Genomic DNA, 23,507 nt, shown 5'->3' with positions numbered 1-23,507 from the left:
TACCAGTAATTTATGTTCTAGAATCGATTCTCATATTAAAATATCAATATTTTAGTACTTTGGGGTAAATTTGTAGTTTTTCATTAACAGGAACACAGTGGAAAGAAACTATATCATTCAGATCTACTAAATTGGAAGGAACTACTTCTTCTTACGCCTTTCATAGTCATATGCAAAATACGGCTGTATAAATGTGTCGCAGCCCTTGGCGTGCGCACTCACAATAATTGCTGAGCGTAACTGGAGTCATGTGTGGACGTATTTTACCTCCACAAACAGCCAAGATGCGGTTTGTGATACATGTGGCAAGACCACTAACCTCGTCAAACACCTCAGAGTAAATCAGATCACAGAATATGATGAGCTTATGTTGACGCAACCAGAAGAGAAGGAGACGAGAGGGACAGGCGCTGCTAGGGCGAGACAGACATCTCTCGCAGAGTCCTTAGTGCTGCAGACAGGCAACATGCTCAAATAGCGCTCAACTTCAGGTTTTTTATTTCCATATGATAATTCTGCATTATTAAGCAATAAGAACAAGTAGTCTGATGTCCTGTAATCATTGTGAAGCTAATTATTATTATATTATTATTTCAGTTACATAATACAATTATATATTGTATTATGAAATACAATGAAACATTAAGTTTTTGTACAGAATATCTGTATCGGATCAGTATTGTCGATATCACCCTGAATTTTACTTGGTATCGGATCGGAAAGGAAATCAGTGGTACTGCACATCACTATTGTTAGTCCATTAAAAAACCTCGGTGCTTTTCCTCAACATTTTGCCACAACGTTTCAAAGAGCCGGAAAGTAAATAAGCGGCAGACAGAAATGAGGAAGGTCAAATCGTCTTGTGTTTCACGCATGCACAGTACTGGAACGTAAGCCATTTGGGCACGCAACTCTGTGAAAACAACTGAAAACGATAGTGTGGACGCAGAGCATTTTCAGACGAAAACCCCGTTTTCAAATCTATCCGGGCTAGTGTGGACGTAGCCTGAATGAGAGGACAAGTTTCTGAGAGTTAACAGCTTGCGTTAGCTGTTGTCCTGTTCAGTGTCTCACAGGACAACAGCTACAAGCTGTGAGGTCAGTTCCTTGATCATTATTATGCAAATTCTCATGACCATTGATCAACGACCACTGATCAAAGCCAACTGATCATGAGTACCATTTACAGAGAGTTCGGGAATGGCTGCAATCACAGCACTGTAAGATGACAAAAGATGTACCCTTAGGCCCCCTCCTTGATTTCGAGATGGTCAGTGACTTGAAGAAAGTATTATGGACTGACCATGGACCTCCCAATTGTCCTTCAGTGGTGCTAGTTTCCGTAATTTTGCAAATGTACTATTTATAAGATTGGGGAAACCTGCAGTCAGCTGAGACTGAAGAAGTCACTTGGATGAGTGACGAAACGTTTCTCCCACTGAAAACGTCCAGATGAACAGAATCAACTTTTGGGGACTACCACACTTTATTTGTATATTGGCCTGTAAGTCTGCGGTAGTTTTTTTTCATGTGCTGCATACTGTTGACTGCTGCTGTGATTTATAACTCAGTATATTATAAGTAAAAATCCTCTTCAAACTCTTTCAAAGACCTGAATATCTCCAGTGTGTCACTCTGAGCAGTCCCATTCCCATGGTTGCTCTCGCATGATCCAGCATTAATCTCCTAACTGGAAGACGGCACTCATTTCACCTGTTAAGGTAATTGGCCAGCTTTAGTTAATCTCAGATTCCGTGGAAAGCTGTTATTGGTCCATGCTTGGAGCTCAGCAGTGGAATATTTGGTTGTGTTTTGCAGCTGAGGGAAGGGTGGCATTTTCATTTGATTGGTGGATTAAAGGTCATGAAAAAGTATTTAAAGGCTCCTGCTCAACTTTTGGCTAATCATTCCTTCACAGCTGTGAGTTGGAGGAGTCGGCAGGGCCCTCAGATCACCGTTGTCACAGTGTGTTGTCTCCCACTCTGCGGTGACAGAGCCTTACCCACCCAGGCAGTAATCCCCTCCAGCAAAGTTTGGAGTAAGCTGACGGCATGGAAAAGAGATAAATAAGGATTTTCATTTTTTACCCTGTAATGAAAAATTCCATGCTACTTTCCCTCCTTGTTGCATTCACTTTCTGATATCTCTTTGCTGTGCACAAAAACTTTCCACTTTAGTGTCCAAACAATTGAAGCTTACTCCAAATAATTATTCCTAAAGTAGTAACATCTGAAAAGCCTCCCAACTACTCCACCGGAGTAAGTAACACATCTGCACACACAAGAAAGTTCTCCCACTTAGAGTAGAGAGATTGAGGACGTCAGTGACAAATGTCTTGCATTAACTTTGTTGTTTATTTTTCCCCCGGAAGATGTGAAATAACCCTATTAAATCAAGTAGTCACTTGGCCATTAATCTCAATGCAGCTGACTAGTCCCTCAAAGCTAATGGGGTTTAGAATTTGCATGAGGCGAGTTTACCCACAAAGCTTTGCCTAAGAGGATTGCTGTTCAGACAGAGAGCTTATTGTCACACTTGTTCATAGACATGGATTAACGATACTAGGCCCACAGAACTCCACTAACTGTGGCAGTGACTCACAAGTTCCCCTTCACTGGCTCAAATCTGCTTCAGAGGGACTGAGATTCAGACGTTCCACAGAACATACCTCATGTTTGTTTAATATATACAAACACGTGTCCAGCGGCACTTAGTGAGGCATTCATCAAAATCACGTCCACAAGCAATAAGCTTGTTTCAGCTTAAGAGGAAGCTAAATAAAATAATTGTTTTTGCACCCTTGTGTGAAATAATTGCTGGAAACCTGGTTCCTGAATATATATCTTTTTCAATATTTATTTTTTGTCATATCATCACAGCACTCTTCAGTTCCAGCTCTGTGTTGTCAACTTAGCTTTTCACATAATTTAAATAAGCCTCTTTGAGTGTGAGCGTGTCTGCTGTGTTTCATAGTGACTAAAGCAGCTTTGGAGGCTAAATATAACATGCATCCACTACATTAATTCTTTAATATTTATCAGTGGGGAAAAGGTGCTCAAAATGTGGCTTATGTTAATGTTTAAAATTCAGCAGGAAAATAGCAAAAACAGAAAAAAAGTTCTGCTAAAGTTCTAACATGGTTTGATTAGCACAACACACAGAGGCTGCCTTTATAGAACAGCATGATATATAAATTGCTTTGAGTGCTTAAGTAGAGTAGAAAAGCACCATGTAAGAACCCAGGTATTTACCATTACTTGTTTTGGCTTTACTGGCTTTAATATTACCACAAACAGTGATGACATGTTCCCAAATGCATTTTAGATGCTTTATTTCTGTGTCAGCCTTTCATTAAACGGTTGATTGTTGGCTAAATAGTTTCTCTTAGTATACTACAGAGAGAGCTGACTTGCATACTATCAATTAGTACATTGCTTTACCACACTATGTGATAATGATACGGAAGGTAATGTTAGTTGGACAGAATAGGTACCTCACTAATTAGCTGTTGAGTAATATTATATATTACCAAGGATTTCCTTTCCTTCTTCACAAGTGCTGTAAATTAGTCAGAGAACAAAAAAGTCCTTCATTTCCAACTATTCCTCTTGGAAAAATGTTTAATTCCTGTTTGAATAGTTACACAGGGTCCGCTGATAAACAGAATTACAGTAATTGCAAACGCTTCATGTAATTACTACTTCTAGTAGCAGCAGCAAAAGTTATAGTTTTGTTTTGAAGCTTCTGCTAAAATGCCTCAGTGGTTAATTTTATTTTGATTAATGACAGCAATTTTCAGACCTCTGAATCACTGGCCAGTTGGTTTAGCCCAAACATACACTATGTAATAACAGGCTTTTACAATTCCCCTTTGCCCCCGTCATATCTGTAATAGCTGAGGTTAGGACTGTGATGACTCAGGATGGGCAAAACAACACAAAATTTCTAGTTTGCAAGTAACCATTACTGTGTTAATGAATGTAGCTTAGTTTAAATGTGCTTATCATAAACTATATCCCCTCCATATAGAGAGAATCACACTGCTCCAATGTCTCTGGAAACAGGCTGTGAGAGCAATAGAGGAATAAGGTGTAGTCTTTGCATTATTTAGAGTGCCATAAACAGCCTGTCTATTGATTTGAAAGCAGAAGCAGCTCCCCACTTACTTCTGTCATCGTCACCTTCATTAAACTGATGTATGGTACTTGTTACGCTTCTTTGTCCCCCATCTTGTACTGATAATCACTCTTTCACTCATGTTCTTTTAAACAGACAACAAGCTTAGATTGTTGGTGTCCCCATGTTTTCACAAAGCATGGAGCACAAGCTAACAGCTAGGTCATGGAATTTCAGCTGTGTCCAAATTCTGGGATATGGTGGGTCACGAAGGATACAGCCGACCCATCCTTCAAATCTGAGAAAAAGGAGGACGCATTTGTTGGCCACATTTGTAGGAGTCTACGAATTTGGACAGCCTTCGTAGCGTTGCTGTGACGTAATCAGCCTTCAAATGCGGCCTCAGGAGGATGCAGCCAATGAATTTGAACACCTCCTTCATTACTTCCAAGAATGGACGCTCCCCCGGAAGGCTCTGGATCCTCTGCTCATTTCAGCCATGGTTCCCCCACTGCTCTGCACGGCAAACAGCACTGTTCTGTCATCTGCTCTGTCTCAGTAAGTGCAGCCTGGCAGCCAACACTGCCATAATTAGTCATCATCATCTTGCCATAATAGTAGCATATATACGTATATCTGTTCCCTAAATCCTCCTGCATACTGTATTTTTTGGACTGTAAGGCACACTTAAAATCCTTTAATTTTCTCAAAAATCGATAGTGCACCTTATAATCTGGTGCGCCATAAGTTTGAATTCTTGTTGTGTTTACTGTCTTCGAATTGAATTTTATGTGGTACATGGCACTTAAAAATCCGACTTTGGTAAGCTACGAAGCCTTGATGGATTGTCAGAGTATTACGGCTACCGTAGTGAGGAGCCTTGCAGAGTAATCTGGGTCCAAAACTCTGTCTACTTCAGGTCCCAAAGTCAAACGAACACTGCACCATCACCGAGAGTTAAAAACTGTCTAAATTCTTTCATCTTTAATAAAATGATCAGCGTTGCTGCTTTACTAGGTGTAACAATTAAATTTAACATCCAGGCATCCATGAAAACAGAATCTATTGAATTTAACGGAGTTAGAAGTTAGCAAGAAGTTAGCTCGCTAGTTTCCACCTAAACATGATATAGCATGTTCTGACTGAGAGATTTCTGAAAAAATTAAAACGTACAGCTCAGCTATCACTTCCAACATAAATGAAGACAGGAAACAAAACAGCAGTGACCTTTGTTGGGTTACTGAAGTTTCGTCTTGATGCATTCTCAATCATCCAGGTAAGTAAATCTCCAAAAGCTGATTCTGTTCACTGTACACTATGTTACTCTGTTTGTGTCGGGGGACCCGATCCTTGGGGTGGACCAGTTTTTGGCGCAGTGTGTTTTGGGGTTTAAAAGCCACAGAGACCCGGTGTTTAGAAAAAATGCATCTCAATTGCTCCGATACTCCTGACACGTACGGGATCACTACAGGTTCCTTCAGTGGGCTGGTTTCAGTCATTATGCAAATGTCCTGTTTATAAGATTGGGGAAACCTACAGTCAGCTGAGACTGAAGCAGTCACTTGGATTAGTGACGAAACGTTTCTCCCACAAAACGCTACGTCCAGATGAACAGAATCAACTTTTGGAGGGTTACTGAAGTTGGACTAGCACATCATTACTACTATAATGATGTGCTATGTGATCGCTAGCGACACAGCTATGTTAGCATAACATAAACACAGTGAAGCTGGAGGATGAATGCTAACTTTTTTCCACTTGACAAAAGTTAATGTGAGGGTTCCCGATTGTTAGGGACAAATGCAATCACATGGCAGGAAACTGTAAACAATTCGACATTAATGAATCAATGGTACAGAAGTGGAGGAAGCAAGAAGAATGAGTTGGGTAAAGCCTTATAATCCGGTGCGTCTTATGGTCCGAAAAATATGGTAAATTAATTTGGATGAAACTTACCATTTGAATTTTTAGGGTACCAGGATTATCAACATCTAAATGGCTTTTGGGAATTCTTTTTATAGCACTGAAATCAATAATGTTGCTAGGCAACCTGTATGGGCTCAAATTGTGGTCATAAATATTTTGTACTTGTAAATCGGGATTTGTATGTGTATAAAGAATTTGTGTGTGCGTAAAAAAGATTTGTGTGTGGACTCAGCCAAAAAATACGCGTGAAACTCTGCACTCAAGTTTCAAGTCAAAAGCACGAATTTTGACCCCGTTTTTCTTCCTTTCATCTGATTGGCCAATGTCATGTCAATCACAAATTTAACTATCCAATTAGAGAACAGGTGGGTTTGGCTAATGGAGGGGTGTTTTATGGAATAATGGTGGCTGTAGCTCAGGAGGTAGAGCAGGTCACCTACTGATCGGAAGGTTGGAGGTTCGATCCCTGGCTCCTCCAGTTTGCATGCCAAGTGTCCTTGGGCAAGATACTAACCCCAAGTTGCTCTCCGATGCATCCATCGGAGTATGAATGTGTATGAGTGTAGTTAGAAAGCACTTAGTATAGAGGTAGTTCTTGTGAGAATCGGTGTGACTGGGTGAATGTGGCGTGTTGTATAGAGCGCTTTGAGTACTCCGGGAGAGCAGAAAAGCGCTATATAAGAATCAGTCCATTTACCAATAAATGCCCTTTCACATGCCAGCCCAGCATTTTCCTTCATCACCACGAAGGAAAACAGTCTGTGGTGGTCTCAGTTTGGTGATTTTTGTGTCACAGGTTTACGTGCTTAATACAGGGACCTCTTTTCAACAGCGCTGCGGACCTAGGGGGGGCAGTATTGTGGAAATGACAGTCTTCACTAGTGGGGATAGTTACAAAGCTTTCTCCGTTATGAATTAACAAATGTTTTTATTGAATATTTGAAGAACCAGCAAAAAAACCCAGAAACTCTTGTAGAGGACATAAAGTTAGAGATAGAAAAGACAAGGAGCAGGTGCATCTAGTACAGGTAGAGCTGCTGCAAAAACCCACAGAGCTCAGCAGCCAGCGCAACAAATTCTGGATCCTTGGCTTTTAGTTAGCAGTAGCATTAGCATTAGCATTAGCAGCACATGCTGCGTCAGATGTGAAAGGACCTTTATGCTGCGCACTGTGACTCACAGCCATGGTCCCGGGTCAGCCCTGACTTTGTGTTAAACTAATTCTAAAGTAATAATGGTATTTCTAACCACTGATATAGCACAACTTTATCCTTTCAACAGCTACTGAAAGTTAGGGGACCTAACTGCTATCGGATATTTACATAGAGATCCTCCAGCTTCAAACTGTATTACCCTTCAAGGACCTGCAGTTCAAAAAAGCACCCCTCCAACAGCCAAACCCATCTGTTCTCTGATTGGATAGTTAAATTTGTGATTGACATGACATAGGCCAATCAGATGAAAGGAAGAAAAACAGGGTCAAAATTCATACTTGTAACTTGAAACTTGAGTGCAGAGTTTCACATGTATTTTTTGGCTGAGTCCACACACAAATTCTTTTTACACATACAAATCTGGTTTACACACACACACAAATTCTTTTTACACTTACAAATGCTGATTTACAAGTGACAAAATATTTATGACCACAATTTGAGCCCATAAACTTGCCCTGGCTGTACATTAATTTCTATTCAGTCTAACCCAGTATTGCAGCAAAGCGTGTAATAGCCACACCAATCCACTGGGTTCATTTGCAAGCACAAGTTGCAGTAAGTTCCAGTACCAGCAGATATTTTATTTCAAGCCAACATAATAATAAGCCAACAACAAAAATATATATATATTCCTGGGAAAGTGTTTAAGAGACATTACTAACACATTTACATGTAAATACATATTAACTTAATCTTTTCTGGCACAGAAGGACTCTGAAATGTACTTCACACCTTCCTTGAAAGGAACTTGGCTTTAAATATATTATCTCCCCCTGCTGGTATTGCAACATCTGCATGTGTGTCCCGCACACCCCAAAATTCACTATGAGATGATGGTTTATTTTTACCAGTTACATGATTTGCTAAGGGGTAAAAATGATCTGTTGATAAAGCATACCGTGTTTTATAGAAAACAACAGAATTCTTTTAAAGGGCACTTTACTATTTCTTTCTCCAGCTGGTAGTTACAATACGCTACAAACATTTGTGTTGCCAACAAATGATTTGTGAGCTACTTAGAAAACGAAACAAAGGCTACAACAGCAGACTAATTTTTAAAACTCTATACCATATGGACATAGCCTGTTTCTAAAACGTGTCAGCATACAGTGAAATTGCAGAAGAAAAGAATTTCCTCAGAACCTCAGCAGTCTAATATAATAATCTTTTACTTTGCACTAAGTAAGAGTAAAACAAAGGTTCTGTCTCCTGGTGGCCTGACTGATCAATGATGCACTATATCCACCTTAGCAACTAATATTAGCCAAAAAGCATTTTATTAAATAAAACGAATCTACTCATCACTAATGCCGATTGTTCTTTACCATAGCAAGGTCAGCTAATGCACCAAATCTGCTTGAGCTGATCTTGGTAAAGACACACCATCTAGACACAACTCTGCGGTCATTACACAACTTCTTAGGTATGCAATATATATGATGTAGAAAACACATGAAAACAATGAATGTGACATGACATACTATTTAGTATATTATTGATAGGTGAATATATTCAGCTTTGGTATCAAGATCTCCATAGTATAGTCATTTTACATGTTTAAATAAAAGAGGAGGCACAAATCCCCTATGTTGTTGTGTCAAGAAAAGCTTCTGACGTAGAAGTCTGCCAAATCAAACACACAGAGCTACCTGCTATGATGACCCCTTTTGCATGTGACCACAATACAGCAGCATAATGAGTTTAGCCTCTCAGCACTTTAAAATATTATTTGTTGAATGTTGAAACCTTATATCTTAGTCAGCTCCTTTGAATTTTGATAATAATCTTTACAAATAAATGAACTTGGCTCATATGTGTTATTTTGATACAAATTGTTTAAAAAGCCTATTACATTTTTTTGCATAACTTGATGGAATAGATTTCACAAGATTACCAAAATATTTTTAAATTCTTTCTTATCTGCCTGTTACTCTTAAACTGATAATGAGTTTCATGTCTTTCATTTGAATCCCAGTCAAGGTCTGATCCCTTATCCTTCAGATGTGTATAAAGGCTCTGCTTGTCCTCACTGTAAAAACCCCTCGGTCTCAGTCCTCATCAGTCATGACCCTAACCAAGTGGCTTCATAATATGGCTTTTTTTTGTCTTGGCTGTTAGGGCACCAATAGAAAATTCTGGCTGGTATCCATCAAAAACTATTTACATTGTTTCTTCCAAAAATTGTTTTTGCTTGTGTCTAAAAAACAGAATTAAGATGTGGGCCACGGGTCGTCACTGATGACACTGAAGTTAAAGTTCCTGCTTTCACTTGTTTTTATTAACAACATTTTTATACTGATGTCCTTTTCATAACTGTTCACGTTTGCCTTCCCTGATCTACTTTATCTTTTCATTGATTCATTGCAATTTTCCTTAACTTTGTTTTTGTTCTTCTTGGTCAGAATTGCTGCTCAAACTACAAACTTCTTTTTTGGGATTTTGAGCCTAATTGCTGCAATCTACCATTGACATGGACACACAGGCTCATACGAGCACGAGACAGGACACGAGAGAGCTCACTGAGCAATGAAGTGGTCAATCACTCATTTTAACAGAGTTTCTATCTGGATTATAGTTATAATGAAGATATCAGTCACCTTCACAATAAATGGAGGAGAGAATCTGAAGAAATGTTCGTCAAAAAAAGGAACTCAAATGCAGGAGTTTCAGAGTACTGCATATTCCAAAATAATTAATTTGTGGTGAGTTTATTTTATAAAATCAGCATTTTTTTTTAATCTGTTACATCATTCATTTTAAATGGTTGAAAGAAACTACTTAGTTTAAAAGGTCAAAAATATTGTCGTTAACATCAAATAATTAAAGCCAATGGGCTTACACTTACTTACCAATAATGTTGTTAAGCTTGGTGTTTAGACTCATTCCATCCATTTTTAAGTCAAATATTAAAGAAAATCATCTCCAACAAACAAACCTTGGCCAATAAAAACTAAACAAATTAATAAAGCTTGTGTTGATTTAAACCTTAAATTAAGTTGCAGAACAGCCTGGCTTCTCAGATTGCTGTATATAAATAAAGTTGGGGCTCACAGCATATCGTGATAACACAAATATTATGTCTTAATTAATTTTTTTGTTAAGGAAAATAAGTGCTTCTTTATTATCAAGAATAATTATTAATAAGATACAGAAATTAATAGCAAACAGAAAAGCCTCGTGGCAGTCTGTCTTGTTGGTTGACACATGGGAAGCAACACCTGCTAGTATTCATTTAGTTTTTAATGAGACATGAGTGGGAGAGGGGTTAGGCAGATGGGTTAGATGACCAGTTAGTGGGTGTAATAGAGGCTTGTCACATGTCTGCATGAACAGCACAGTCTCGTGGCAGTGTGTGATGTAACTGCTAAATTTTATCTGCTGATTTCTCTCCATAGAAATTAATTTTAAATTTTTTGGTGTGTATAATAAAGAACATCTGGGCCAAAACTTGGTGACAGTATAATTACATGTCAGTGCAACATAAAATTAAAAACACATGATTTGTTTTAAATCTGGTTATGAAGATGCCGAGAGAATCAATGTTGTGAATGTGGGAGAGAGTTCTAAAGACAAGAGGACACTCAGTAAAAGCTCTAAAGTCAGCTGTTTTACTACTAATATTTTTAATTTTACTAATAATTTCTTTAAGGTGCATGCCACTAAAGGTTCAGAATAAGTTTTGTTTAAACTTACTTTATATGAACTTTTTTTTTTTTTGTGTCCCGTTTGAATCTTTAGCCGTCAGAATTGTTGTCTGAAGGCCAAGAAAGATGCCAAGTGGATTTACTTTACCAAGTGGATCATCATGGCCTTGCCATATTGGTCCATTTGATTGACCTTTATTATAATTATGTATTTATTTTATTTTCGTTTTTTAAAGATGGGACAGACATGACTGGGGGATAGGACAGGGAGAAAGAATGAAAGAAAGAGAGGGAGAGAAAGAAAAATAGAGGGGAGAAGAGATGATGAGAAAGGGGGGAAGAAAGAAGAAAAAAAAAGAAAAACAAACAAAACATCTGGATCACCACGATCACCAAAGAGCAACATAATAAAAACAACACCACTAGCTAATAATAGATAACAGTAGATACTTTTTTAATTTCACCTGTTGAGAATGAAAAAAAGAAAACAAGCAGAAGAAAACGAGAGCAACATAATAAACAACATCACGATGATATATGGGAATATAACCGTAAATACTAAATATTAAATATTATTGTGCAGCACGTAAGATCGACAGAACACAGTGTGCTTTGAGGTAGGAGCCAAAAAGGGTGTAGTTTGTGTGTGTGAGCACCCGTGTGTACACCTGTGAGCATGGACGCGCTTGTTTTTAAAGGTTCCTACATGTAATGATCTGCTAGAGGGTGTGTGTGTGTGTGTGGGGGGGGGGGGGCACAGCCCCGTCCTCCAGGGCATGAAGCAGGTATGGAGGAGATAAAAACTCCAGACATCCAGAGGCCCCCAGAACACAAGAGACCAAAGAAGACCAACAGAGGGGCAGCCGCGCCACTGTCCCAGTAAGAGCTGAGGAGAGTCCCAGATGAGGGCTCACTCAGCAGCCGCGGAGCAGAAGCCAGGGGGAGTTGCAGTGACGTGCCTGTGACTTTATATGAACTTCTGCCACAAAGCAAACTTTCAACTGAAATACATTCGTTTCATAATTTCACTGACTGTCACAACAGGACAAGGACAGTTACTGTCCATTTGCAAGAACAAATGCTATTTTTTGATTTTGATTTTACCAACTAACATGATTCCCACCACCCCAGTGATGGCCACCTTCACTTGTATCAGTATCTCTATAGACCTAATCTTGAAAGTTATAACAACACTTGGAATCAACTACCGATCATTTATATGCCTAATTTGTTATAACCACGGATTATATGGACATTACATTGATTATCTCTGACTCTGATTACTAAGGAACTAAAGCTTTAGCAAATTCTTAGAAAGAAAAAAAAAAAGAATCTACCCGACACAGAACTCCCTGCAAAACCACAATTTGTACGTTTGTAAGTTTCAGACTTTGGAGACAGACATTCTCGCTACGTTCCTGTATAGGCTAAAGACCTGCTACCTCTGGTTTCATATCATCAGTACCTGTTTGAGCTTAGTATCAATCCTCTCATCTAACCCTCTCCATGTGTACTGTATGTCACTAACTATCCCTTTTACTTCCCAAGTTCGAATTTATCATTAGTGATGATGTCAACCCCAACTCTAACACTTGGCAATCAGAATATGTCACTGACGTTTCCATGAAATCTGTCTCTCATGACTTGGTCTTTTCAGTCTTCTAAACCTCCATTATTTTACCACTTTGATAGATCCTGTTTTATTTTAAAACTAATTAACTGATAATTCACTTAATTCTTCTGGTGCTAAAATCACTTGTACTGTGATGTTATAGTTTGGTAGTAAAATTGAAGTGTTCTGCAGATACCACTGCGTTTGACGGAGCTGGAGCCAGGTGACCATTTCAAACTTTAGAAAAGGAACTTCTTGACTTTGCTGGTATTGTGACTGCCATGCTATTTCAATAAACCCAGTCACTTGGGCTAAACTCAGAGTTCAGAGAATTCAGAGTTATTATGTTATTATTTCCCTCCAGTGGAAACAAGGATACTTATTCTTCTCCCTTGCTCACACGCTGACACACACACACACACACACAAAGTAAGTAATCCTGCCTCATCTGCTAAAACAAAGATTTTTGGTGTATTTCCATAAACATGAAGAGCCACTAATCTGAGAGCTGAATAAATAAAGCAGAAGGAGATTTCAGCTGGAAATGCATTTGATTGTCAGAAAGCAATAGCAGAAATACGAGTATTGTAAACCTTTAAATTTGATTGTTTTGTTTTTACTGTAGTGAAAATAAAATATGGGGATCAAAACAACATTTGAACAGGTTATAACACAAAGAAAAAACAGTGGTTTGAAAAACAGATTAGAAAATTAAGGTAGCAAAAAGAATAGACATCTATAGCCATGCTGAGGCCTGTGGGGTTGACCTGCTGTTGACATTAGATTAAAAGCAATCTTCAAAGTTGATTTGAAGGAAAATGTTTTGCTGAAGTTCTATCCAGTGTAACACCAGGAGAAAAATCAATAACCCTTTTATTCTATTAACCTTTTTAAAGCTATGCAAAGGCTGTGGTTTGGTTTAGGCACCTAGGACTGTTTTCAGTGTGATTATATAATCGTTTGCATTTTGCTTCTGTATTGGGTGATGGATCTCCTCCTGTGCATGAAAACGATGATCCATTGAATTATTTTGATTTTCAGGAAGTGGACAAAGTCACCGAGAGGTAAATAACAAGGATGAGGCATTATCTTTGGGTGACAACTGAAAACTCTGAAACCTGACTCACAAAATCCTTTTGTGAATTCACTCAGTAGTTGATTTTTGTCCTCTTACAACTTTTCTATGGCAAAGTTTTGATTTTCATCAACCTCTTTGTAGAACTTTTTGATCATTTCTCATTCACGGTTACAGTAATGAACATGGTTAAAGTTATGGAACAGTCATGTGTAGAAGAAACAAAGCTAACAGAATACTGCAATGATCTTTCCACCCCTCCATCCACCCTGACCTGCTCCCTATGCTAAATTTGTGGCTCTATAACAAATTAACAAGCTCCCCCTTTAGTTATAATTAACTCCTGAATGTTGTAGGTTTACTTTGTTAGCTGCTCTTAGCTCACTTAACTCACTGAAGTACAAACTTTATTTAAAAGCAAGTACTACTAAGCTGCTGAGGTATAGATAAAGCCAGTACGGCATACTGTTGGCAATATAAACAAAACACTAATGTCAGCAGCTGTGCTGTGAGATCAACTTATTTCAAACACAGAGAAGGTTAGAAGCAACAAAGGTTACCGTATACTACAAAGCACCTGTTAGCGCATCTAAATGAGTTGCAAAGGTGTGTTTATTCTCAGAAAAGTCAGCAAAATACCTGAAGAACAGGCACTGAAACTATGAGACAGAATGACAGGGCTGTGATCTCTGCCCGTCGCCACAGGTGTTAGAATTCATCTTACACTAGAGTGTTTGTACATTGCACTTCATCATAAAATGGCACATTGAAAGATTCAGGATTTCATTTTAAAAATTTCTAAGAGTAAAATTCAGTTTGCAAAATATCAGCATGATTCCATCTGTATTTTTAAGTCAAGTTTTTATCTATTCTAGCTGTAATAAAACTGAAATTCAGATTATTTTGGACAACACAATCACATGTCTGGAGTTAGTTGGCCATCTGGACAATGGCTTTATTAATATTCACCTGTTTCCCAAGTCAGTGCCACAGTTCAGATGGCCTAAAAACTCCAGACATGTGATTGTGTGATTGTTTTGTCCAAAATAATCTGAATCAGCACAGGCTAGTCAACACCACAGCATCGATGCAGCCTGCTGTTTTATGAATAGAACACTTTGCTCTACTCGATTTCCACCACCACCCATCCCTGGAAGAAAATAAATAAATAAAACAAAGTTTGTCAAGAAGCTATTCCAGCCATGAGGCTGTATTAGGTTTATGCATATTATATTAGGTTTTGCATTAATGACATGTGGCAGCATTATTAATCATGCAGGAATACAAACCCTTCTGATATGAACAAAGTTAAACTTTCTACAGTTTTTCTATTAAAACTATTTAACTCATTCACTGCCATTGACGTCTATAGCCGTCAATTGCAGTGTATGAGTCAATAGGTTTAACTCATTCACTGCCAATGGCTGGCAGTGAATGAGTTAATAATGGTAGGATAAACACAAAACATCTTCAGCAACTCCAAAGTTAATCTTCTCTTATCTCGTCTTATCTCTAATTCTAATTGAATATTGAATATCTAATTGGTGATTTGGAGTGGCTGTGTCTGACTAACAGAATCTATATACTTTATGTTTTACCACCTGCCTATTATATATAGCCAACCTATATATACAGTGGGGCAAAAAAGTATTTAGTCAGCCACCGATTGTGCAAGTTCCCCCACTTAAAATGATGACAGAGGTCAGTAATTTGCACCAGAGGTACACTTCAACTGTGAGAGACAGAATGTGAAAGAAAAATCCATGAATTCACATGGTAGGATTTGTAAAGAATTTATTTGTAAATTAGGGTGGAAAATAAGTATTTGGTCACCTCAAACAAGGAAAATCTCTGGCTCTCACAGACCTGTAACGTCTTCTGTAAGAAGCTTTTCTGTCCCCCACTCGTTACCTGTATGAATGGCACCTGTTTGAACTCATCATCTGTATAAAAGACACCTGTCCACAGCCTCAAACAGTCAGACTCCAAACTCCGCCATGGCCAAGACCAAAGAGCTTTCGAAGGACACCAGGAAAAGTATTGTAGACCTGCACCAGACTGGGAAGAGTGAATCTACAATAGGCAAGCAGCTTGGTGTGAAAAAATCAACTGTGGGAGCAATCATCAGAAAATGGAAGACATACAAGACCACTGATAATCTCCCTCGATCTGGGGCTCCACGCAAGATCTCATCCCGTGGGGTCAAAATGATCATGAGAACGGTGAGCAAAGATCCCAGAACCACACGGGGGGACCTGGTGAATGACCTGCAGAGAGCTGGGACCAAAGTAACAAAGGTCACCATCAGTAACACACTACAACGGCAGGGAATCAAATCCCGCAGTGCCAGACGTGTTCCGCTGCTGAAGCCAGTGCATGTCCAGGCCCGTCTGAAGTTTGCCAGAGAGCACATGGATGATACAGCAGAGGATTGGGAGAATGTCATGTGGTCAGATGAAACCAAAGTAGAACTTTTTGGTATAAACTCAACTCGTCGTGTTTGGAAGAAGAAGAATACTGAGTTGCATCCCAAGAACACCATACCTACTGTGAAGCATGGGGGTGGAAACATCATGCTATGGGGCTGTTTTTCTGCCAAGGGGACAGGACGACTGATCCGTGTTAAGGACAGAATGAATGGGGCCATGTATCGTGAGATGTTGAGCCAAAACCTCCTTCCATCAGTGAGAACTTTGAAGATGAAACGAGGCTGGGTCTTCCAACATGACAATGATCCAAAACACACCGCCCGGGCAACAAAGGAGTGGCTCCGTAAGAAGCATTTGAAAGTCCTGGAGTGGCCTAGCCAGTCTCCAGACCTCAACCCCATAGAAAATCTGTGGTGGGAGTTGAAAGTCCATGTTGCTCGGCGAAAGCCCCAAAACATCACTGCTCTCGAGAAGATCTGCATGGAGGAATGGACCAAAATACCAGCTACTGTGTGTGCAAACCTGGTAAAGACCTATAGTAAACGTTTGACCTCTGTTATTGCCAACAAAGGTTATGTTACAAAGTATTCAGTTGTATTTTTGTTATTGACCAAATACTTATTTTCCACCCTGATTTACGAATAAATTCTTTACAAATCCTACCATGTGAATTCATGGATTTTTTTTCACATTCTGTCTCTCACAGTTGAAGTGTACCTCTGGTGCAAATTACTGACCTCTGTCATCATTTTAGGTGGGGGAACTTGCACAATCGGTGGCTGACTAAATACTTTTTTGCCCCACTGTATATAAAAATTCGAAAGGATGAATATTAAAATATAGGATATATTAAAGGTTGGCCTAATAGCTAAATGTTGTTTTCTGCCAGCCAAACTTGGCAAATAACATCAAAAGATTGTTTCCCCATCTGTATTAAATTATATTTGGTGGTGGCATGGCTCTGTTCTAGGAGACAGAACAGAGCAGGTACAGTGACAGCAGAAGTGACAACAGATAAGGCATTGATTACATCAGAAATAGCATCAATAGTATGAAATAGAGAAGCTGTGGTTGAAGTGTGTTACAAAGTGGCTTGCAGAGAGTCTCTGTAAGCAGGCAGATGCAGCGTACAGGAGAATGGTATCAGCTGCACTGTCATGGTCTGGTTGGGCACCTGCAGGTCTCAGACAGCGGCTCCTCCTCCTTTAGGCGGAGTCCGGTTGCTCCTCCCTGGCTGACCACCTGTGAGCAATCGTGCCAGCGGTATATCAGACCTGCACTCTCAACCATTCATCGCCTGAGTATCTGCTATCCCCATAGATAGCACCCGGAGTGGAGATCTCGTTCCCCTCGCTCCCGTCCTTCCTGGACCTGGGCCACCTGCTGCTTACACAACGTGGCCTGCCGGCCCACCGCTCACCTGCCTGACTCCCCACGCCTCGACCGCTTCAGGGCCTTCCGCTCCACCTGTCCCCTCCATCTGAAACCAATGCCCCCGGTCCCTACCTAGTCCTGTTTCTACCTCCCCGCTGCCCCCGCTGTTCAGCCGTCTCCTAGAGGTGTCTAGGTCGCCCTCATTATTCACCGACGAATCCTACGCGCCACTAGTGTGGTGGCGTCGCTTTGTTTTTTACCTTTGTTTACCTGTGGGCGGAAATAAATCATTTGTTCTCTGTCACCTCGCTTCCGGTTTCTGCACCTGTGTCCATCCCTGTTCCCTCGTGCCGCTGGGCCGTGACATGCACCACCAAATGGAATTAGCTGATCTCCTCAAACTGCTGGATGAACTTACACTGGGGTCAGTCTCCCTACCTGAAGCACAATGTTGATGATTCTTTATCATCCAGCCAAAGGAATCAACACATATTGGGAGAAATCTTTAACAAAGTCTGTCTGGTATAAACTTGCTGGTCTCTGTGGCATATGATAGTGTTCTTAATCGTAACTTTCTTTTATACCTTTGTCTTTTCATTTAATTATAAACCATGTGAGACTCATGTACAAAAACGATGATTGTGGACAGAACGAGGTCAAACAGATCTAATTTCTTTTTTTAAGATTTCAAAAATGCAATCTGTAGTAAAAGTGTTCACAAAAAATGAAAAGTAAGTCTTCTTAGGATATCTGCAGGGAGGCAAACTGCGCTCAAGCAAGTTTCTGCAAAACACTGTGTTTGGCTGAAAAAGCATGCCATCCTGGAGTCTTTAAAACTATGTATTCATGTTGGATCTGCTATGTAGTGTTTATTTAGAGTCCTATTTTGGAGAGCTGACTCATGAGCCAGCTGACTTCTTGTTTGCTGGCAGACTTTGCATTTAATATGATAATCCTGACAAGAATCTCTTTTTTGAGTCAAATAGTTTCTAGAGAACAGTTGTTACATTTTTATTATTTTAAATAAGCAAGTGATGAGCATAACTTGATGAGCCACCATTAAACATAACATATATATTCCCCACTTGCACGTGCAGGCGATTAATCCTTCATGTTCGGGTCTGTCTGAATCTGTTCGCACAGGGTCTTAGCTAACCATTTTCAACCACCCTTGGGGGCGGGTTCCATTTTGACCTCAGGACTTCCAGGCCATACTGAGGTAAGCAACTGATCAGTTGTGGCGATCTTCCTGAGTTACTCATGGATCTTTGTTGTTTTATTCTGACAATCACTAGCCCTCAGCCACCTTCCTAGAGGAAGGAGCCATCCCCAAACTGTTCCCACCAAGTCGGGGGCATAAAATTGTCCTAAATTGATTTATTCTCATTCTTTTCAATTCTTATTCTATTTCTATTCAAGTACAATATTGTTGTGTTTTTTCTTAGTTTATCATATTTCTGTAAAGTTGTATACATGTACATGCATATTTCATTTTTTTCATTTTTATTTTTACAAGTTTGCACCTTTGATCCAGGAGGACAATATTTCGTCCCACTGTATACTTGAGTGTATTTTGTTGGGTTGACAATAAAACTCGACTTAACAGTTATTTATAAATCTCAGATTTGTGTAAGTAGTTTTATGACCTGAACATTTTTATAAAATAGAAAGTAAACTTGAATCTGAAATAACAAAAATCATGAAAGTATTACTTTAATTACTTTTATTAACCAGGAACATGATACCAGCGAACTCCAAAATCTATATACATATGTCCTTGGTGAAGAAGCCAGTCCATTTTAAAAACTTACCCCCATATATCTCCTCCTATATCTCAAACCAGTTTCTGCTGGCAATGAGGCAGAAGGACACTTCAGGGGGAAAACTGACTCACTTGCCTGTTCTGCCTCTTAGTGTACATTGGGTTTCTGCAGGTATCAGCATGGTTAGAGAATGCCATGGGCAAGTGGTCACTCTGCATTTTGGGTGGAGGCACAGAAACTGTGACACACCACAACTGCGCCTCCAGCTCCTACACAAAGGTGTGGTGTGTTCAGGTTCCTACTTTGTAATTTTCACATGCAAATAACTGAGAGAAAGTAAATTTAACAGCAGTTACTCATTAGTCGGGTCAGATAGCACATATTACTTATAAGAAAGCCTTGTTTTCAGCATTTATCTTGGTAAAGCAGCCCGGATGTTTTGGCTTATTAAAATCACTGTCCCATTTTCCCATTTTCTGTACATTGATTAAAAGATCCAGGATGAACTGATTCATCCCTTATTGACTAATCCTGGTAAGTCTGGGGTTTTTTTTCGTTGTGTGTGTGTGTGTGTGTGTGTGTGTGTGTGTGTGTGTGTGTGTGTGTGTGTGTGTGTGTGTGTGTGTGTGTGTGTTTTCAGTTCTTAAGACACACAAAACAGTAAGACTAGCCAACCCTCATTCAATCATCAGAAATTGTCATGTCCTCATAAACATATCAATATAGGAAACCACGATCAGGAGGTCCATGCTTTGGAGGAAGGACGAATGGGAGGTGTAAAGTTTGAAACTGTCAGCTATCATTGGAGGGTAATGTAATGTAATATACTAATATTGGAGAGTAACCCCTACATGCAGCTCACTGGCAAAATGAAGCAGTGGTGCTTTTATTTTAGGTTATTCCTTTATTTCATCCATAAGTAAGTGCTGGCTGTAAAAAGAAATCCCAGATTTTTCTCCTGATATGACTCCTAAAAAATATTTTTTATTCCAACATCTCTCTGAAAAACCAAAAAGTGTAAAAGCAAATATTCACAAAAAAAGCCATCCATCCATCCATCCATTCGCTACCGCTTATCTTTTTCAGGGTCGCGGGGGGGTGCTGGAGCCTATCCCAGCTGTCATAGGGCAAGAGGCGGGGTACACCCTGGACAGGCCGCCAGTCTGTCGCAGGGCCAAAAAAAGCCAACAAATAGAAAATGAAAAAAGAAAGAAAAAACCCCAAACATATTTTGCCATAAGGAGAATGGAAAGAAAACAGATTACACTTCCTCTTAAATCCACTAACATCAGTGGAACAAATGATTCTTCACTCCTAAGAAGCAATATTTGAGTAAATGCATCTGAAATATATAAATGAAAGGTTTATTTAAGGAAACCATGCTGAATGCATTCAAATCAAGTACATTTAATTTCACCAGACTCCGTTAAATATAAAATTTTGTGTTATTCTTTTGGAAGACAATCAATGGAAAACGTATAGGTAATGAAATTAGTTAAAGTCAACATTTAAACTGCAGCTGACTTGGTGTTTCCCTGTTTGACCGTTATTAAGTAGATACATTTATTTTTGAGGGCATAGCCAAGGCATTGGTATTAAATGAATATTGTCATAGTTATTATTCATATTCAGAATTCTTTACATAGTTTTTCTGTCCCTAACCCAACCATAACATCTGTGTACATCGTGGCTATTCAACATGTATTTAAACAGATGCTGTTTATCTCCTATATATTAAAGACATTATTTATTCATTCACAGTTGTTTAATTAGGCTGTACCTACTGTGATTTTGCGCCTGTGGGTATGACTTTCTGTCTTTGCAGCTGATATCACTCTGTAATTAGGGCTAAGAGTTTCTGAGGTCAGGGAGAGGAGAGGTTCAGTGTACCTTTGCTCTGTGAGCTCTGTGTGTGCTTGTGGCAAATTACACCTGAGGACAGGAGTGTGCTTTGCCTAACCTTTTGGCTTATGGTTTTTGTGTCCTACATGTAGGTTTTGTTATCTTTACTTTTCTGTTTTAGATTAATTATTAACCATTATTTTATTCCCAGTTTTGCCACCTTGTATCCATTTTCAACCCAGACATTTTTTCTGTTACATCCCCACGTCCACTGGGCTTTCTGGAGAACATAACAGAAATCATTTGACACAATTTATGAGAATGATTTTATCTTTTATTTATTTTTATTATAACTTTTTTCCACGAACTTTACAAAGTTAATGTTCTAATAATGATCATTTCAAATGATTAAATGACATTTTGTTTTAAATTGAAATTTTTTTTTCCATGAACCATTTTATTTAAATCTAAATGATACACCACAGTACACCACACAAAGGCACAGTTTGAAGTTTGAGCTCTATTCACTGTTACGACCCGGCTCAAAAGCCGCAACATAAAAAAAAAGGAGATGAATAACAGAGTGTGGGTGAGAAGAGGTTTCATCCTAAAATGGAAAACCAGGTTGGCTAAAATGGCTGGTGCCACCAAGGCAAAGACTAGTGCACTGCCGGAAAGCTTGCCTCAGGTATGCTTTTATCCACACCTGACTAGGTGTGGCCAATTAGCACCAGCTGAAAACACTGAGACGATTAAAAGCTGCAGAGGGACGTAACATTCACATCAATTTACACAAACTGGAATGACTTAGTTTACCCTGGCCAGTATTCACGGATAAATCATATTATCCCTTGACATTTAATCAGCAAACAGCTTATTTTAAACTTAATGCGTCAAACCAATGACTAGTGCTTGTTGTTCATAATGCAGCTTTAATGTTAAGCACACATTGGGAAAAGGTCACCACCCACACATAAGTGCAGATATCACAAGTGAAAGGAATCTATCACTTCAAAAAAAGAAAGATATCAGTTCTATACATCGCCTAACTACAATAGAAGCCATTATTGAAAATACCCACCCAGCACTTCAATCACACTCTAGATCTTGTTTTAACATATGGCATAGAAACAGAACATTTAAGGGTGTTTCCTGAAAACCCTCTCCTGTCTGATCATTTCCTAATTACATTTAAATTTACAATAATTGATTACATAGCAGTGGGGAGTAGACTTCATCACAGTAGATGTCTTTCTGAAAGACATCTGCTATAACTAAGTTTAAAAATATAATTAGCATCTTCAATGCCCTGTACCAACACAGAGCAGAGCAGCTACCTGAACGCTACTCCAACAGAGGTCGATTATCTTGTTAATAATTTTACCTCCTCACTACGTACGACTCTGGATACTGTAGCTCCGGTGAAAACTAAGGTCTCAAATCAGAAGTACCTGACTCCGTGGTATAATTCTCAAACACGTAGCCTAAAGCAGATAACTCGTAATCTGGAGAGGAAATGGCGTGTCACAAATTTAAAGGATCATCATTTAGCCTGGAGAAATAGTTTGCTGCTTTATAAGAAAGCCCTCCGCAAAGCCAGAACATCTTACTATCTCCAACCTTCCTTTCATATCAAACATCCTTGAAAGAGTAGTTGTCAAACAGCTAACAGATCATCTGCAGAGGAATGGCTTATTGAAGAGTTTCAGTCAGGTTTCAGAGCTCATCACAGCACAGAAACAGCTTTAGTGAAGGTTACAAATGATCTTCTTATGGCCTCTGACAGTGGACTCATCTCTGTACTCTTCAATACTGTCGACCATAATATCCTATTAGAGCGATTAGAACATGCTGTAGGTATTACAGGTACTGCACTGCAGTGGTTTGTATCATATCTATCTAATAGACTCCAATTTGTACATGCAAATGGAGAGTCCTCTTCTCCCAAGGTTAATTATGGAGTTCGATATCGTTAGGGCTAGATCAGGTGACCCTGAATCCTCCCTTAGTTTTGCTGCAATAGGTTTACGCTGCTGGGGGATTCCCATGATGCAGTGAGTGTGTCTTCTTCAGTCACCTTTCTCACTCACTATGTGTTAAAAGACCTCTAGAATAGAATAGAATACTTTTTATTTGTCAATTTCTTCAAATGTACTTGCCATACAAAGGAATTGAAATTACGTTTCACACTGTCCCATGCGTAGACTTCTCTGCATTGAGTCATTAATTGTTATTAATCTCTGGCTCTCTTCTACAGCAGGTCTTTTATCCTGTCTTCCCTCTGTCGCCTCAAACAGTCGCAGCACATGGACGCCCCTCCCTGAGCCTGGTCCTGCCGGAGATCTTCCTGTTAAAAGGGAGTTTTTCCTTCCCACTGTCACCAAAGTGCTTGCTCAAAGGGGATCATGTGATCTGTATGTATTATTGTAGGGTCTACCTTACAATATAAAATGCCTTGAGGCGACTGTTTTTGTGATTTCTGACATCTGGCAATGCCATGTACCTGACT

General features: G+C 39.3%; 1 protein-coding gene across 5 annotated transcripts in view; it reads right to left on the bottom strand.

Moving 5' to 3' along the window:
* The window catches only part of tsnare1 (T-SNARE Domain Containing 1), a 276,008-nt gene that overhangs the window by 20,009 nt on the left and 232,492 nt on the right, over window positions 1-23,507 (bottom strand). The window contains exon 12 of one of the 5 annotated variants that reach the window (XM_086310185.1): window positions 17,483-23,345. The exons of 3 other annotated variants lie outside the window; for them this stretch is intronic. The gene's annotated coding sequence lies outside the window, so the exon portion shown is untranslated. Of the gene's footprint in view, window positions 1-17,482; window positions 23,346-23,507 lie in introns of those variants that run through there. One more of the 5 variants, XM_086310184.1, reaches the window with a different exon arrangement.

The sequence above is a fragment of the Aulonocara sp. 'chitande type north' Nkhata Bay genome, linkage group LG11 (genome assembly GCF_057382095.1).
Source record: "Aulonocara sp. 'chitande type north' Nkhata Bay isolate Kocher_YH1m ecotype deep benthic linkage group LG11, A_spYH_male_GT1.1, whole genome shotgun sequence".
Classification (NCBI taxonomy): domain Eukaryota; kingdom Metazoa; phylum Chordata; class Actinopteri; order Cichliformes; family Cichlidae; genus Aulonocara; species Aulonocara sp. 'chitande type north' Nkhata Bay.
This window is presented reverse-complemented; position numbering and strand designations above follow the sequence as displayed.